The sequence below is a fragment of the Scyliorhinus torazame genome, chromosome 5 (assembly GCF_047496885.1).
Source record: "Scyliorhinus torazame isolate Kashiwa2021f chromosome 5, sScyTor2.1, whole genome shotgun sequence".
Lineage (NCBI taxonomy): Eukaryota > Metazoa > Chordata > Chondrichthyes > Carcharhiniformes > Scyliorhinidae > Scyliorhinus > Scyliorhinus torazame.
The window spans coordinates 263,282,369-263,296,703 of NC_092711.1; the positions used below are offsets into that span (position 1 = coordinate 263,282,369).

Sequence of the window (14,335 nt, forward strand, 5' to 3'; positions counted from 1 at the left end):
TCTTATACCATACTTTGTCAAATGCCTTTTGGGAGCCAGACATAATATCCTTTTAACAAGCCAGACATGATTTGCCTTTAACCAATTCATATTTGCTGTCCCTTATTTACTGCTGCCCAAGAAAGAATTAATTTTATCCTTGCCAAAAGCCTCTAGTAGTTTCCCTATCACTGACATTAGGCCTGGAGTGACCAAGTTTCTCCCTCTCCTTTTTTTGGAGTGTATATTTGCAATCCTCCAGCCTTGTGCCGATTTCTGATCAATGCTTCTACGATCTCCACCCTTGCTGCCCTCGGAAACCTAGTGTACATTCATCTGACTGAGTGACTGGCTGAAAAGATTGTGAATATAATGAACTTTGTTTTGAAGTTATTTTCTAAAAGACTGAAAACAATAAGCATTTTCTGAGTCTGTCTCAGTAATCAACAAATGTGCCACATGCAAGGCAGTCTGTAGGTGCACTACTCCTATAGAAGTTAACAGAGAAAGATACAAACAGAAACATTCACTAACCATCCAGTTCTTAATGAAAAGAGGCTAGGGCAGGGTTTCACCAAATTAGAAAGCTTGAAATGTAGGCAAGTTTAGAAGTTAACTGAAGTCCAGCTAAACACCCCACTGATTTATTCCTTGCATCATTGTTGACCCACATCTTTCTTCCCCCTGTGTCCACCTTTGGAAAAGTCTCCCAAAATCACACTCTCAAGTTCACAATTATCCAACATTTGGCCCTCCTTTCACCATGACAACTACTGATTTGCTCAACCGCGCCCTCATCTCCACCTTTGACACCACCCTGGTCCCCATTAAAACTCATCTTGTTCATTCCTGGGTACAGCCCTTGTCTCTCCACCCTTAAGCCTGAGATACAAATGTGAATAGATATAATGGACAACTGGTTTACCCATTCACTGCCAGATATGGCTGGATCACACAAAGTACTTCAGAGTGCTGCAGGCATCTCTGAAAACTACTCGCTATTCCAGGATCATTCTGGAATGCAAAAGTAACCTTAAGCTTCTTTTCTCTCCTGCAAACTTTCTTCTGAAGTCCCCTTTCCCAAACCCTCTGCCCTCACCTCCAATGACAAGTGCGGGAAGCTCATGATTTATTTGTCACCGAGTTCAAGACTGTTCAGTCAGCTGTCTCTGTTACTTCCTTCCCTTCTCCTAACCTACTGGACCAAATATCCTCTCAAGCTCCCTCCTGCCCTCGACCTGTAGACCTGTTTCTTTCTCCCATTTCTTTCCCATCTCCCCTCATGCCCTCTTCAAGCTCATCTTCTCCGCGACCCATCTCTTGCTCTATCTCAACCCTAGTCCCACTAAACTACTGACCATCCAACCTCCCTTCTTGGCTCCAGAGCTGACACAATGGTATTCTCTCCTAAGGATTTGTACCTCTCTCTTACAAATCTACTTTTATTCCTCCTGTCAAGAAAAAACCTTACCTGTTCTGTCCTTACAAACTACCACTCCATCTTCAACCTGCCTTTATCCTCCAAAACCCTTGAATGTGATATTGCCTCTCAAAGTCATGCCCATCCTTCCTGGAACTCCATTTTTTAATTCCTCCAATCAGTTTCCACTCCACTACAATACTGAAACAGTTCTTACAAAGCTCACAAATGACACCCTATGTGACTGTGACAAACATGAACTATCCTTCTACAACTTTTTTGACCTGTTTGCAGCCTTTGCCACAGTTGATCACAACATCCTCCTCCAATGCCTCTCCACCATCGTCCAGCTCGAATGGACTGTACTTGCCTGGGTCTATTCTTATCTATTTAATTGCAGCCAGAGAATTGCCACCAATAGTTTCTCTTGCCACTCCTGCACCATTATTTCTGGTGTCCCCCAAGGATCCTTACTCCACTTATTTCTGATCTAAACGGCACCCCCCCGCCCCCCCCCTCAGTGACATCATCCGAAAACACTAAGTTTTCATATGTATGCTGATGCCACCAAGCTCTAGCTTACCACTACCTTACCCATGCCTTTGTAATCTCCAGACTTGACTATTCTAATACACTCTTGGCCAACCTCCCTCCTTAAACTGAGGACACCCAAAACTCTGCTGCCCTTGTCCTGACTCTCACTAAATGCTACTCACTCATCATCCCTCTGCTGACTCATCTACACTGACTTTCCCAGTGAAACGAAACCTCAACTTTAAAATTCTCACCCTTGCTTTCAAATGCCTCCATGGCCTGTCCCTTACTTAACTACGTAGTCTCCTCCATCACTACAATCCTCTGATTAGCTGCCCTCTTTCTAATTCTGGCTTCTAGCATCCCTGGTTTAAATCGCTCCACTGCCCATGACTGTGCCTTCAGCTGCATGGATCCTAAATTCTCGAATTCTCTTCCTTAAAGAAGGAACCTAACAACACCAGGTTAAAGTCCAACAGGTTTGTTTTGAATCATTAGCTTTCGCAGCACTGCTCCTTCCTCAGGTGAAGGAGCAGTGCTCCGAAAGCTAGTGATTCGAAACAAACCTATTGGACTTTAACCTGGTGTTGTGAGACTTCTTACTGTGCTCACCCCAGTCCAACGCCGGCATCTCCACATTAAAGAAAGAAAGCAAAGTAGAGAAGTTAAAACACCTCTTAAAACCTATCTCTTTGTCCAAGATTTAGTCACCGGACCTAATATCGCCTTTAATGGCATGTTTTGTTTTATAATGCTCAACTGAAGTACCTTGGGGCCATTTATTACAATACAATAAATACAAATTGTTATGAGAAAGCACTGTGGGCTCATTGGCTGGTATTATTACATGAATATCGTTGTAATATTGAACAATGTGAATTAGATTACAACTATGCTCTGTATGTTCACTTGCTGGGAGGCAATAACCTTGATTTTGTCTCATCTTTCCAATGATTTTGAAGATGGACAGGGGAAAACATTTGTTGAATAGCATTTGGGGGGATATGCAGAAGATTCCAATATCCATTTTCGTTCACAAGGAGGTTTTGTTTCCACACCTGGATTACACGACCATGAGTATTTTTGGGCAATAGGAGCACAGCCCTAAATATAAGACCATTCTCAGTAGCAACCAGCACCACTTTACCCAATAGCCACAGAAAGACTTGAATTTGTGAGGAAATAGCTGCGTTTTAAAATACCTTATAGCATATCACGTGTTTTAACAGTTCGCAGGTCAACGGCACAGTAAAGATAAAGCATTATAACAAAATGAGAGTTGCAACAGAATATTGTAACATGAGGGCTTTAACTGAGAACCTCAGTTGGGGTTAAACAATCAATTTCTTCTTTGTACATTTAAAACTGGATACAGGACTTTTATATCACTTCTGGAAGAAATACAGAATAAAGTACAAATGGTCAAAATGGCTCAGGACTATCTGAAGATAAAAATCTAGGCCCTGAAATCACACCCAAGGAGAAAACATGCGAAACGTTTTCATACGAAATTCCTTTCCCCACGATTTCAGCAATGGTGTTTAAACCATTTAAAATACATTCAACAGTATTGCTAAAAAAAAACGAGGATACTTTAAGGTGTGACGTTAAACATTTGTAAACTGGCATACTATGGTCTACTCACTATTCTAATTTTTAGTAATGAACTATTCTCACACTGACTAGACGATAATCATTAGTAAACAATTAGTCATAATTCCATGATCAGGAGTAAATCAACATGGCGAGAAACTGGCAACATGTAAACCGCAGGGCGCACATATCGTGTCTGCCAGAGATATACCTCTTCAGTGACCACCCACCCATTCAGCGTCACCTTTCTCTCGCAAAATGACAGTAATTATTTTCTGTGGAGGTTATTGGGGACTTATGTTCACACCAGAATGGCACAGCATGAGCATAGTTAGGTAGGTGCTGTTCTCATTCACCAACACTGCACTTAGCCAGGTACACTGGGAGCACGCGAGAGCCCTGGGCCACTCTCCCTCCCTGCTGCACTTTGCTCCGCTCTGAACCCCTGCCATCAGACACACACGGTGGAGAAAGATTATCCGACTGGAGGCTCATGTTCCCACCGCGTGTGGACAAACACGGCCACACCGGTCCCGGGGAGCGGAGTTACGAACGAAATTTAGGAAGTTTGACTAAAAACCGGATGAAAAATTCCAAACGATTTACGGTTCAATGAAGCCATTCATTGAAGGCTGTGGTCAGACGTTACGTGTTCGCATCGAGAGACCATGTCATAATTTGGGAGTAAACGGCACGTCGCCGAGTGGTGATATGTCAAGTCTGAGTATCACCGACACTTCCAAATGTGTGTGGTGCTGTTCCAAGTCCCTTTCTTGAAGGTAAATCCGTAAAACAAAGGCCCCACCAGCTGCTGCAGGATTAGTATGTCTGAAGAAAGGGATCCTCACCCTCCATACTGCACCTCCCCCACAGCATTAATGCAAAAAGTACCCACCTTTTACAGTGTCATCAACGCTGCAGTTATTGGGGCACTGCCTGCAAGTTTGAATTGCAATGATACAGCAGCATGGGATAATGAAAAGACTCCCACATCCACGCACACATCAGCCCAGATTGGGCTCCTCAGGTTCTGCGATCACTTCCTCTTCCACCCCCCCCCCCCCCCCCCCCCCGGCCTGCAGGCTGGTGGAATTTGAGCTGCTCACAGAAGGATAAAAGCTCGCTGTTTGCGACTTTGCACTGGCTCAGCTATGACCTGCCCTTCCCGAGCCTGCAGTGACGCAAACGCTTCTCAGAAGAGAGCTTAAAAACTTCGCCTGATCGCAGCTGATAAAACTAAGCAGCCCTCGCTCAGACACAGGCAAGAAGCTCAGCTGTTCAGTTTCTGTCCTCTCAGAGTGATCGGTTTGGGAGTGAAGCAGTTTCTCTACGTAGTCTGCCTGACTCGTTGCAATCCGTTTCAGGGTTTGTGGGTTTGTTTTTTATTCCTTTCCCAAAGTTACAAAGCCAATGCGCGGAGTGGACAGGGTAAATCCCGTAATCCAGCTCTTTGCTTGCTTCAAAAAAAAATTATCCAATTCATGGTCCCCACAAGGGAGACATACAAGAGCAGGCATTGCACCTGATCTTGGGGCTTGATCTTAGCCAGGAGGCCGAGAAGTGAAAGGGTTTCTTTTTTACAAAAATATACTTTATTCATAAAATATTTTAAAGAGACGTTACAAAACATTTCAAATTGTCATAACAAGAAAGTGCAATGATATTCACGTTTTCTCCAGAGGTCAAGATGCACCCTTTGAGTCGCTTCAATTCAGTAGGTGAAGTGAACAAGGCGGAGGTCACAAAAGTCAATCATTAACCTTGCTGTTTGGCAAGGACTAAACCGGTTTATGAAAATGAAAGAGTCAAACACAACCTAGTTTGATGCAACCAGCCAATGGAGTGCATGCCATGTGTTTTTAAAAATATTTTTTAAAGTAGCTCCTCCTCTCTCAGCATGAGGGAGTCTCTGTCTCCCTCTGTCTCATAGCTAACACAGTTAGTTCTGTGACCACACATCAAATTGATGCATACAATTTAAATGTTCTGGTGGATCCCTCTTTCTAGTGTCCGATGAGCACAAGGGAATATCCCCATCCAACAGAAGTGCATAACTGTGATGTGAAACACACACCACTCTATTCCCATAAATAAAAGTAAGAAGTCTTACAACAGGTTAAAGTCCAACAGGTTTGCTTCAAACACTAGCTTTCAGGGCACTGTTCCTTCATTCACCTGAGGACTTTAACCTGGTGTTGTAAGACCTCTTACTGTGCTCACCCCAGTGCAACGCCAGCATCTCCACATCATAAATAAAAGCAAATTACTGCGAATGCTGGAATCTGAAACCAAAGAGAAAATGATGGAAAATCTCAGCAGGTCTGGCAGCATCTGTAGGGAGAGAAAAGAGCTAACATTTCGAGTCCAGGTGGCCCTTTGTCAAAGCTAAAAGACAGAAAGTGGGAAATATTTATACTGTGGAGCACGATAGCACACGTGGCTAGCACTGTGGCTTCACAATGCCAGGGTCCCAGGTTCGATTCCCTGCTGGGTCACTGTGCGAAGTCTGCACGTTCTCCCCGTGTCTGCATGGGTATCCTCCGGGTGCTCCGATTTCCTCCCACGGTCCAAAGACGTTCAGGTTAGGTGAATTGGCCATGCTAATTTGCCCTTAGTGTCCAAAAAGGTTAGGAGGGGCTTTTGGGTTATGGGGATAGGGTGGAAGTGAGTGTTTAAGTGGGTCGGTGCAAACTCGATGGGTCGAATGGCCTCCTTCTGCACTGTATGTTCTATGTATCTATGGAGTGAGAATGAAAGATGAGTCATAACCACAGAAACTCAGGGAAACGGAGTGCTAATAGCCGCAGAAACCAAAGGGAAAGAGCCCCAAGAGAGAACAAAAGGTGTGAAAGGCCAAACAGCAGAGAAAATACCATCAGAGGGTAAACTGTGACCGGGTACTGCTCTATTCCCAGATGGCTCTTGCAAACTATTTTGAGAACACAGGTGGTGAAGGCAATACTTCAAAATGTTTAGGGCACAATCTAATGGGAGAAGCACTAAGTGCGGCAAGTGACAATAGTTGGGTGCTTCCCGACGGCCGACCCAATGTGACTGCGACCAGGATCTAACGTCACTTAGGGCTGGTAATGATGCCCCACAGGCTTCACACCAGAAATAGCTATGCTGCCAGCTGACTCACCTGGACCGCACACGGCAGCTCCCTGCCACTGAGCAGCTCTTAAACCATTCCCTCTGAGCAAAGCCCAGACAGCATGCAGCCATGCCACTGTGCAGATGATGCTGTTTCAGTGATGTTGACCTCGCCAGACTTCCAGACATGGTGAAGCTGCAAAAGGACACCCTATTTCCCCAAGGAGGTCGGAGGGTCAGCCACAGGTCAGCCGGTACTTCATGGGAGGCAGTCACGGCGGCTGTCAGCTTGGGGAGTGTCATAGGGAGGACCGCCATTAGAAGCTCAGCAACCTCCTCTGGGCCATAAGGGAAAGTTGGCATCGGATTGCCCAAATTGAGCTGGTAGTTAGCATCCCTCACCCCCAGCACAATACCGTACCCCAACACATTCTGGCATCCACCAGAACAACCCATCCATGCTCAGTCGTGCTGCCAACGTCTGTCTCCTGCCATAGCCCCGCGATGCATGAAGCGTGCGGCTCATGATACCCTATCTGTGGCCCCACAGGAGAAGTTGGCACGCAATAGGCAGGAAATGGGCGGCGGGGTGCAGGACATCAGAATTCTCATCCCCCATGAGTAATTGGTCCTGGAGGTCGCAGGGGTGACCAAGTACAGAGTGGTCACTGACATCGGGGCTGACCTGTGCTGCAGAGGTGAGGATCCACTGGCCCCCCCACCCAGATGACCTGTCTCAAGTGAGTTTTGTATGTCAGACAAGATGATCCGTCCCTCTCACTGAACACTCTCTCAAAGGATCCCTATCTGATGGTGCCGACCCATCTAGGGTACACCCCCCACCCCCCCAAACCCCTTCCCCCCCCCATTCCCCAGCCTTCTAAGAGATCACCTTGGAGGATATTCCAAGGATTCCACCATCAATGCGGCGCAGCTGTCATATTCACCTTCCACCCTCATAGAGACACACCTCAGTGGGTGAAATTAGTGGACAGGCTTCTTGGGTACGATGGGTCCATAGCCAATTGGAGGAGTCCCAAAGGCTACGGGTGCAGGACACGGCACCAGCAATGCATGGCACTGAGGCCAACACTACTAGGGTGGCAACTGCAGTGAAGAGCCTGCAGCACTACACCAGCATCATGGGTGGTGGTGTCCAAGACATGGCTCAGGCTGTGACGGCCATGGCTGAGTGCTTCGACAGCATTTGCCAGTCGCTGGGGGACATGTCCCAGACACAAGTGGACCTTGCCAAGGTGCTGAGGAGCATATCCCAATCTCAGGTGGGCATCGCCGAGGCACTCCAGAGCATGTCCTAGTCACTGAGGAGCATCGCTGAGGGCGTTGACACCATGTTGCAAACAATGGGCAAAGCAAGATTATGCAGGGGCCTCTGGGTGCTTACTCCAGCTGCCCCTCTGCTCCAGAGTGGCACCCAAGGGCCCGTGGGACCATCCGAGAGGAGGAACCGCCAGAGGCCGCCTCATACCTTCTGAAAGGCAGATGACGGCGGTCTCCAGCTCTCCCGAGCCCCACCTCCTTACCCTGGATTATTCGAAGTTAGCGGGCGAACAGGGTGGCATGGCGAGGCATGTCCCAGGCCCTCCAGAGGACGCACACGAGGGACAGAAAAGGCCTCAGGGCACGGAAAGCAGCAGGCTATCTCCACTGTGATGCACATGCTGGGGAAACACCTGGACGTAGCGGCAGAGCACGGAGGGCTAAAATGATAGAGGATCACTGAGAGGACACGGGGGGGGGGGGGGGGGGGGGGGGGAGAGCACCATCGGTAGCTAGGGAAAGTTAGGATTTTGACTGTACACCATTAAAACACGTTACAACCGAGGCATGTGAAACCTCTGTCATGTTATTCTGCACTGTGGCGGGGTCCACAATACCACCCATAATCTGATATCTGTCAGGAATTGGAGAGGGTGAGAGCCCGACAATCAATTCTGGCTTTCACCCCGAGACACTCAAGTCCTTCAAGCCACCCCCCGCCCTTCTATTTCCCACCTTCTCTCAGAGTGCTATCCAACGAGCTGGTTGTGCTGGGGGAACCCACCCTGCACAAGCATCCTGGCCACAACAAGGGCCATGGACCTGGACCCTGGCTGGAACATAACTTGGACCAGGCTCAGGTACCGAGGGTCCACACGCTCACCCTCTGGTTGTGGGGAAATCCCCAGTGCCGAGGCCCATCCCTAAGGTGTTTAATTGTTGGCTGCTGCCTCTGTGGTGTTGATGCCTCCAGTGTTCAGGCAAAACGTCCAGGTCTCACAGTCTGATTGGGATGCTAGGTAGGAACGCATGCCTGCAACATGGCACGTCTACCTATGAGAATCCACTTACGGCCTGTGAAGTGCTTGTGTAACTAACAATGCCTATCCCTATTAGCAATCGTCTTCAGCTGTGCAGACAGAGACCGCCACGGTCAGGGGCAGATAAAGTGACCTTCACCACATTACCATATTATTGGGCAGCACGGTAGCACACGTGGCTAGCACTGTGGCTTCACAGCGCCAGGATCCCAGGTTCGATTCCCTGCTGGATCACTGTCTGTGCGGAGTCTGCACGTTCTCCCCATATCTGAGTGGGTTTCCTCCGGGTGCTCCGGGTTCCTTCCACAGTCCAAAGTCGTGCAGGTTAGGTGGATTGGCCATGCTAAATTGCCCTTAGTGTCCAAAAAGGTTAGGAAGGGTTATTAGGTTATGCGGATAGGGTGGAAGTGAGGGCTTAAGTGGGTCGGTGCAGACTCGATGGGCCGAATGGCCTCCTTCTGTACTGTATGTTCTATGTATCTATGTACCACGGACAGAGCTCTGGCCCTGGGGGTGTTCGGTGGGATGGACGGGCAGCAGCTGAAGTTACCCCTGTGATGGGTGTACACAATCTGGGGGGGGGGGGGGGGGGGGGGGGGGAGGCGATGGCCTGTCAGACCCGCAAGCACTAAGCCGCTCGCCCCCAGCCGAAGGGCAACCCCCAACAATGGCTCTCGACCCTACAGCTCATACCACCTTTGACAAAGAGTCATCCAGACCCAAAACTTTAGCTCCCTTCTCTCTCCACAGATATTGTCAAGCCTGCTGTAATTGTCTAGCATTTTCTGTTTTTGAATGCATGGAGTATTGTAAATAAGGTGCAGGTGCAGATAGTCACATGGGAATATGATGTTGTGACAATAACAGAGACTTGGCTCAAAAGATGGCAGGACTGGGTAAAACATATCCCTGGATACAAGGTGTTCAAGAAAGGTGGGAAAGGAAAGAAAGGTGTGGCAATATTGATTAAAGAGAACATTTCAGTGCTGGAGAGAACACCCTTGAGGAGTGAAGTATAGAGTCTATTTGTTTAGAGCTAAGAAATAATTACAGTGTTGTGTATATTACATAGGCCATCAACTAATGGGATAGTCATAGAGGAATGTATTTTCAAGGAAATTACAGAAATGCAAAAACTAAAGAGTTAAAATGGGGGACTTTAATTATCCTAATATGGAACCGGATTGCAATAGTGTAAAAAGCAGAGAAGAAGAAGAGGTCCTAGAATTTGCTCAGGAGAATTTTCCAGATCACTTTTCTCCAGCCCAATGAGGAAGGAGGCATTGCTGAATTTGATTCCAGGGTTCATGGTTGGTCAAGTGGATCGAGTGTCAGTCAGGGAACATTTAAAGGACAGTGATAAGAACATAAGAACTAGGAGCAGGAGTAGGCCATCTGGCCCCTCGAGCCTGCTCCACCATTCAATGTGATCATGGCTGATCTTTTGTGGACTCAGCTCAACTTTCCGGCCCGAACACCATAACCCTTCATCCCTTTATTCTTCAAAAAGCTATCTATCTTTATCTTAAAAACATTTAATGAAGGAGCCTCTACTGCTTCACTGGGCAAGGAATTCCATAGATTCACAACCCTTTGGGTGAAGAAGTTCCTCCTAAACTCAGTCCTAAATCTACTTCCCCTTATTTTGAGGCTATGCCCCCTAGTTCTGCTTTCACCCGCCAGTGGAAACAACCTGCCCACATTATCCTATCTATTCCCTTCATAATTTTATATATTTCTATAAGATCCCCCCTCATCCTTCTAAATTCCAACGAGTACAGTCCCAGTCTACTCAACCTCTCCTCGTAATCCAACCCCTTCAGCTCTGGGATTAACCTAGTCCTCTGCACACCCTCCAGTGCCAGTATGTCCTTTCTCAAGTAAGGAGACCAAAACTGAACACAATACTCCAGGTGTGGCCTCACTAACACCTTATACAATTGCAGCATAACCTCCCGAGTCTTAAACTTCATCCCTCTAGCAGTGAAGGACAAAATTTCATTTGCGTTCTTAATCACCTGTAAACCAACTTTTTGCGACTCATACACTAGCACACCCAGGTCTCTCTGCACAGCAGCATGTTTTAATATTTTATCATTTAAATAATAATCCATTTTGCTGTTATTCCTACCAAAATGGATAACTTCACATTTCTCAACATTGTATTCCATCTGCCAGACCCTAGCCCATTCACTTAGCCTATCCAAATCCCTCTGCAGACTTCCAGTATCCTCTGCACTTTTTGCTTTACCACTTATCTTAGTGTCGTCTGCAAACTTGGACACATTGCCCTTGGTCCCCAACGCCAAATCATCTCTGTAAATTGTGAACAATTGTGGGCCCAACACTGATCCCTGAGGGACACCACTAGCTACTGATTGCCAACCAGAGAAACACGCATTAATCCCCACTCTTTGCTTTCTATTAATTAACCAATCCTCTATCCATGCTACTACTTTCCCCTTAATGCCATGCATCTTTATCTTATGCAGCAACCTTTTGTGTGGCACCTTGTCAAAGGCTTTCTGGAAATCCAGATATACCACATCCATTGGCTCCCCGTTATCTACCGCACTGATAATGTCCTCAAAAAATTCCACTAAATTAGTTAGGCACGACCTGCCCTTTATGAACCCATGCTGCGTCTGCCCAATGGGACAATTTCCATCCAGATGTCTCGCTATTTCTTCCTTGATGATAGATTCCAGCATCTTCCCTACTACCGAAGTTAAGCTCACTGGCCTATAATTACCCGCTTTCTGCCTACCTCCTTTTTCAAACAGTGGTGTCACATTTACTAATTTCCAATCCGCCGGGACCACCCCAGAGTGTAGTGAATTTTGGTAAATTATCACTAGTGCATTTGCAATTTCCCTAGCCATCTCTTTTAGCACTCTGGGATGCATTCCATCAGGGCCAGGGGACTTGTCTACCTTTAGCCCCATCAGCTTGCCCATCACTACCTCCTTGGTGATAACAATCCTCTCAAGGTCCTCACCTGTCATAGCCTCATTTCCATCAGTCACTGGCATGTTATTTGTGTCTTCCACTGTGAAGACCGACCCAAAAAACCTGTTCAGTTCCTCAGCCATTTCCTCATCTCCCATTATTAAATCTCCCTTCTCATCCTCTAAAGGACCAATATTTACCTTAGCCACTCTTTTTGTTTTATATATTTGTAGGAACTTTTACTATCTGTTTTTATATTCTGAGCAAGTTTACTCTCATCATCTACCTTACTCTTCTTTATAGCTTTTTTAGTAGCTTTCTGTTGCCCCCTAAAGATTTCCCAGTCCTCTAGTCTCCCACTAATCTTTCTACTTTGTATACTTTTTCCTTCAATTTCATGCTCTCCCTTATTTCCTTAGATATCCACGGTCGATTTTCCCTCTTTCTACCGTCCTTCCTTTTTGTTGGTATAAACCTTTGCTGAGCACTGTGAAAAATCGCTTGGAAGGTTCTCCACTGTTCCTCAACTGTTTCACCATGGGGACTGATCATAGTATCATAAGGTTTAATCGTGGAAACGGATAAGCAACAATAATTAATTGGGGTGCGACTGAATAATGGGCTACCTTTAAAGAGGAGATGGTTTGGGTCCAGTCAAAGTACATTTCCATAAATGGAAAAGGTAGGACAACAAAACCAGAGCTCCCTGGATGACAGAAGAGAAAAAAGAAAGATGAAGTAAGGTGGAAACCCTCATAATATTTTTTAAAAATATATTTTTATTCTCCTTTTTCACACCCATCAACGGTAACAAATACAATGTCAATCCCCTGGCTAACAATTCCTTCCAACCACCAACCCCCAAACAACCCTCAACATTAAAAATACAAACATTAAAGAAAAGGAATCAGGTCCCAGAACGGGCCCCACCGCCCCGACAACCTCACTGCCCCCGGCAACAGGCCCCACCTCCCAGACAACCCCACTGCTCCCAGAACAGGCCCCACCGCCCCGACAACCCCACTGCCCCCGGCAACAGGACCCACCTCCCAGTGACAACCCCGTTGCCCCCGGTAACAGGCCCCACCTCCCAGACAACCCCACTGCCCCCGGAACAGGCCCCACCTCCCAGACAACCCCACTGCCCCCGGAACAGGCCCCACCTCCCAGACAACCCCACTGCCCCCGGCAACAGGACCCATCTCCCAGTGACAACCCCGTTGCCCCCGGTAACAGGCCCCACCTCCCAGACCACCCCGTTGCCCCCGGTAACAGGCCCCACCTCCCAGACAACCCCACTGCCCCCGGAACAGGCCCCACCTCCCAGTGACAACCCCACTGCCCCCGGAACAGGCCCCACCTCCCAGTGACAACCCCGTTGCCCCCGGTAACAGGCCCCACCTCCCAGACAACCCCACTGCCCCCGGAACAGGCCCCACCTCCCAGACAACCCCACTGCCCCCGGCAACAGGTCCCACCTCCAAGACAACCCCACTGCCCCCGGCAACAGGCCCCACCTCCCAGACAACCCCACTGCCCCTGGAACAGGCCCCACCTCCCAGTGACAACCCCACTGCCCCTGGAACAGGCCCCACCTCCCAGTGACAACCCCACTGCCCCCGGCAACAGGCCCCACCTCCCAGACAACCCCACTGCCCCCGGCAACAGGTCCCACCTCCAAGACAACCCCACTGCCCCGGCAACAGGCCCCAGCTCCCAGACAACCCCACTGCCCCCGGCAACAGGCCCCAGCTCCCAGACAACCCACTGCCCCCGGCAACAGGCCCCCACCTCCCAGACAACCCAAATGCCCCCCGGCAACAGGCCCCACCTCCCACTGACTGCCCCACTGCAGTCAGGGCGGCGCGGCAGTCAGGGCGAGCAGAAGGGAGCTAGCGAGTGTGAGGAGAGCGAGCAGAAGGGAGCTAGCGAGTGAGGGGAGAGCGAGCAGAAGGGAGCTAGCGAGTGTGAGGGGAGAGCGAGCAGAAGGGAGCTAGCGAGTGTGAGGGGAGAGCGAGCAGAAGGGAGCTAGCGAGTGTGAGGGGAGGGCGAGCAGAAGGGACCTAGCGAGTGTGAGAGGAGAGCGAGCAGAAGGGAGCTAGCGAGTGTGAGGGGAGAGTGAGCAGAAGGGAGCTAGCGAGTGTGAGGGGAGAGCGAGCAGAAGGGAGCTAGCGAGTGTGAGAGGAGAGCGAGCAGAAGGGAGCTAGCGAGTGTGAGGGGAGAGCGAGCAGAAGGGAGCTAGCGAGTGTGAAGGGAGAGTGAGCAGAAGGGAGCTAGTGAGTGTGAGGGGAGAGCGAGCAGAAGGGAGCTAGCGAGTGTGAGGGGAGAGTGAGCAGAAGGGAGCTAGCGAGTGTGAGAGGAGAGCGAGCAGAAGGGAGCTAGCGAGTGTGAGGAGAGCGAGCAGAAGGGAGCTAGCGAGTGTGAGGGGAGGGCGAGCAGAAGGGAG

General features: G+C 48.6%; 1 protein-coding gene across 15 annotated transcripts in view; it reads right to left on the bottom strand.

Moving 5' to 3' along the window:
- Positions 1–14,335, bottom strand: part of dlg3 (discs, large homolog 3 (Drosophila)) — a 1,021,949-nt gene that overhangs the window by 123,323 nt on the left and 884,291 nt on the right. Inside the window, exon 1 of one of the 15 annotated variants that reach the window (XM_072505492.1) lies at positions 5,195–5,284. The exons of 13 other annotated variants lie outside the window; for them this stretch is intronic. The gene's annotated coding sequence lies outside the window, so the exon portion shown is untranslated. Of the gene's footprint in view, positions 1–4,421; positions 4,595–5,194; positions 5,285–14,335 lie in introns of those variants that run through there. One more of the 15 variants, XM_072505491.1, reaches the window with a different exon arrangement.